Source organism: Mustela erminea, chromosome 10, assembly GCF_009829155.1.
Source record: "Mustela erminea isolate mMusErm1 chromosome 10, mMusErm1.Pri, whole genome shotgun sequence".
Taxonomy (NCBI): Eukaryota; Metazoa; Chordata; class Mammalia; order Carnivora; family Mustelidae; genus Mustela; species Mustela erminea.
This window is the reverse complement of record NC_045623.1, coordinates 85,406,688-85,410,995: the sequence shown is the minus strand read 5'-3', so window position 1 is coordinate 85,410,995 and position 4,308 is coordinate 85,406,688.

The window sequence follows — 4,308 nt, the reverse complement described above, 5'->3', positions numbered from 1 at the left end:
ATCTTCCCGAACCTTCTTTCTCTCACCCTTTCTTTCCAAGAGTCCAGTTGCGGGGGCGGGGGGGGGGTAGGGTGGCTCTGCGGCGGGGCAGGGCTCGGGAGCTGGGGGACTGAGAGGCACCCAGCACCCCAGCGCGCACAGGTCGGCGCCCTGCGATCCCCACCCGCGCGGGTGGGGGGGGTGGCGGGGTGTGTGGGGGGAGAGGCCGGAGCGCACTGTCTCCCGCAGCTGTCCTAAGGGCTGGGGGGCGGGGTCACGGCCACACCCCGTGCGTTTGGGGACAGTCGGAAGCCTGTTGCCGGAGTTACGGAAGGGCTATCGGTTTAAGCCTATAAGGTCGCGTCCAGATTTAACACCGAGGGTCACCCCCATGCTGCGAGATTTCCTGGAGTCTCTCCTCCTGCGCCACCTGTCACCCCGACCCAGCCCCGCTTTTGTCCCCTCCAAGGCATGCCCCCTCCCCCAAGGCCTTAGCCCATTAGAGTCAGGGTCAAATTTCAACACTGATGTCTTTCTCCCTAAGCCAGAAGCTGCCGGCCCCATCCCAGACCTGGGCCTCGGGCATTCTCCTTCTGAAGCCTTTTTTCCACTTAACCCCTCCGTCTGGGGAGGTCTTTGACTCAATCACAAAAGAATGCTTTCTCTCCGCACTGTAAAGAGCGAGGGGCTGGATGTGTGTTTAATCAGAGAGGCCTTGAGTACCGGAGCGGGGTGGGGGAGAGGTGGTAGGGAGGGAGGGGGGTGGTGGGAGGCAGTGGTGCCGCTGGGTTGAGCTGATGTGGGTTGTTGTGTTGCGATCAGTGTGCCCACTGGAGGCTGTGTGAACACTACATGGATGTGTGTGTATGTGTGTGTGTGTGTAGGGGGAGAATGTGGGACTGCATGCCTGTGTGTAACTCTGGGACAACGGGGGTGGGGTACTGTCTGTGTGTGGTTGTGTGCTTGTATAATCTGGGGGCTAGAGAGTGGTTATTATGTGTGGTGATGGGTGGTTGTGGACTACGTAGGGGCCTGCGCAGAACCATGTGCCTGTGAGGGACCAGGGCTCCCGCGTGTGATGCGGGAGTGGGTACTCACAAGCCCACGCCTGGAGTGTCCTCTGTGACTGGGGTCTGCACAACGGCAGCATCAGTCAGTGTGTCTGAGTGCGCCGCCTGGGGCCGTGTATTTATATCTCTCTGTTTAAAGCAAGGGGCTGGGAGATTAACACCCAGGGTAGCCAAGTACACCCTTGTAAGGCATGCAGGAGAAAAAGCTGGGTTTTAAGGAGGCGGCTGGTCATTTTCTGACTTACCCCTAAAATATTCCAGGGGAGGAGGTTGGCAAAGCCTCAGCTGCTGGTCATTTGACAGCTGCTGCCAGTCAGAGAGCTGCTAAGGGAGAAAGGGCAAGCCTGCCGGCAGCACTGTTTACTGTGGGTGCTAGGCAACAGGAGGCAAGGGTGGCATTGAGAAGGGCTATCCCTTCCCCTTCCACCCCCCAGCCCAGGAGCTGGCCACTGGGCTGTCCCCAAGACCAATCCCTCACCCCTTTTGACCTCCCCTGAGGCCTTCCTTAAGCTGCAACTCGGAATCTCCCAGGGTCCCAGAAGCGCTTGTGCCTCCACACCTTAGTTTTCGCTCTGCCCTCTGCCTGGAACACCCTTTCCAGGGGTTCGCATCCCAGTTGCTACCCTTTCTGGGTCTCAGCTGACGTGGCATCTCCTCAGAAAACCTTTCCCTCATGTCCCCCGCCCCCGGCATAAATGTCCGTCCATGTACTGTTTATTTTCAGGGCAGCACTTAGCACACTCTGCGATCACACAATTGGTCTTCCATTCCCTCCTAGTCTGCTGTCCCCACTAGAATGAGGCCCTTTGAGAGCAGGGACTTGACGTGTCTTGTTCACTGCTGTGTCCCCAGCGCCCTGCACAGGGCCTGGCACATAATAAGATCTCAGATAGATAAATAAATAAGTAAATAAGTAAGTAAATAAATAAATAAAGGTTGTTGAATGAATGAGAGAAAGAAGAACAGTCCTAACCAGGCCAGTCGGCAAAACATCCGAGGCCCACATTACGCCAGGCCTGCCCTGCTCGCTACCACCACCACCACAGAGCCCTCATGTACTTGGGGAAATAGGTATTCACATGTGCTCAAATCGTGTCTACCGAGGCAGAGCGAGGTGGGTGAGGACACGACTCCGTTCCCTTGGCAAACAGTGGCCCTCGGCCGGTGCGAGGCCCACGTCGGGCGATTAGCCCTATTTGGCCCAGGCTGCTGTTTGCAAAGAGCTTGAAGTGTAGAGTAATCAAGAACTGTTGTCGGGGAGACAATCGCTCGCAGAGAATAATGCTCGGTCAGGAGCTGAGCAATGTAGACAGTGTGAACCGGGGAAGCCAACGATGGGAGAGATGAACTCCAGGACGAGGCCACCCTCACAGACAAGGAAACCTGGACCCCCGAGGAGGAGGAAGGGTGAGGTGTCTGTCATAAGGCCAGCATAGCCACACTGTCTCTCGGGCGCCTCCACAAAGCCACGTCCAGAAGAGAAGAGCAGGTCCTGGGCTGGCTGTTCTTTGCCAGACCTCCACTCTCCATGCTTCTCTGCTCTGCTGCCCGAGCTGGGGCTGACCCCTGCCGAGACTCTCATCTGGGCCCCTTGCCTTATAGTTTCCGGTAGGGTCTGGCCAATGGAAGACCCTGATAGGAGATCAGCGTGAAGGAGCGGAGTTAGACTGAGATATTTCTACCACCCGCCTCCCCCTGTGATGTTGGCAGTTACTAGGTTCCTCCATGGAAAGCCACAGCCCTTGCAGGACGCCTGAACCCATGGGTCCAACTCCCTCCAGGTTCATTAACAAGGTTCCCTCCCCTGGCCATTCACAATTCCATTCCACTGTTGTGAGCCCCCAGGGTGCTTCACTGCTCCTGCCACACCTGTGTGAATAGTTCCTTCATTAAACTGTCTCCTGGATCATGCTTTGTGTTCCCTCTTTCCTGCTGAGATCCCTAAGGTTAAGAACTAAACCAAGGTGGGGTGCCTGGGTGGCTCAGATGTAAAGCATCTGCCTTCAACTCAGGTCATGATCCCAGGGTCCAGGCTCCCTACTCAGCGGGGAGCTTGCTTCTCCCTCTCCCACTGCCCCTGCTTGTGTTCCAGCTCTCATTGTCTCTGTGAAATAAATAAATAGAATCTTAAAAAAAAAAAAAAAAAAAGAACTAAACCATGGGAAAATGAGTCTTTGGCAGAGAATTCAGGAAGACCTTTTTTCTAAATTGACACCAAAACCAGAATTGGAAAAGTTGTGAACTGATCGAAATCCCATCCCATCCTTGATGAACAGCACCCTCCTGGCCACCACTCTGGGCAGGAACCCAACCCAAGAGGTTCCTCTTAGCTCCCCTTACTCAAGCTTCTGCCTGCAGTTACCTTGGCCAAGAGAAGGGGGCAGGGAGGGGGCTGAGCAGGGAGGAATGCCAGGGATGACTGGCAGAGGGATGATTTTGGAAGTAGAGAGGGCTGCACAGCGAGGGGAGCCTCAGGAGCAGCCTCTGTCTTATTCCAGAGCATTCCCTGTGAGACCTTGGGAAGCCAACCTCCTGGATCCTCAGTTCCCTGTCCATGAAGTGGGCAATTAACACCCTCTTCGCAGGATTGTTGTGAAAAGCAATCAAATATGAGGTTCAGCACATGAGCGAGCCGAGTTGAGTGAACTTGCTCCAAACGCTGAGGGTAACACATTCCTCATTATTACTGGCGCAGGTAGAGGCCATTCTGCTGCGCTTCTGTGTGCCAAGAGCTCCCATCTAGAGGCGGAAAGAGGATAGGAAGAGCCTGGGGCTTCAAGGGAGCCAGGGTACAAATCCAAGCTAAAACTCCCTCTGCAATTAGTCACCTTGTGACCTTAGGGAGGGCACTCTACCTCATTGTTCTTGGTAAAATCAGATGACACTTTTAACCTCCTAGGTTTGTTGTGAGGATGAACTGGGAACATAGAAAGCATTGTCAAGTACCTGATGCATTCTAAAAGATAATTTATCTATCTATCTATTTATTTATTTATGAATGAGAGGGAGTGAGCACACAAGCAGGGGGAGCAGCAGGCTCCCCACTGAGCAGGGAGCCCGATGTGGGACTTGATCCCAGGACCCTGAGAACATGACCTGAGTGGAAAGCAGACACCCAACAACTAGCCACCCAGGCGTCCACAGAGGCTTATCTTATAGTCTAGTGAGTGTCTGGTGGCCTTTTCCTCCTCACACCTACCCAGGAGGGGCCCAGGCATGGTGCAGACTTGGGTTTAAATCCAGTTCTGCATGGCTGGGC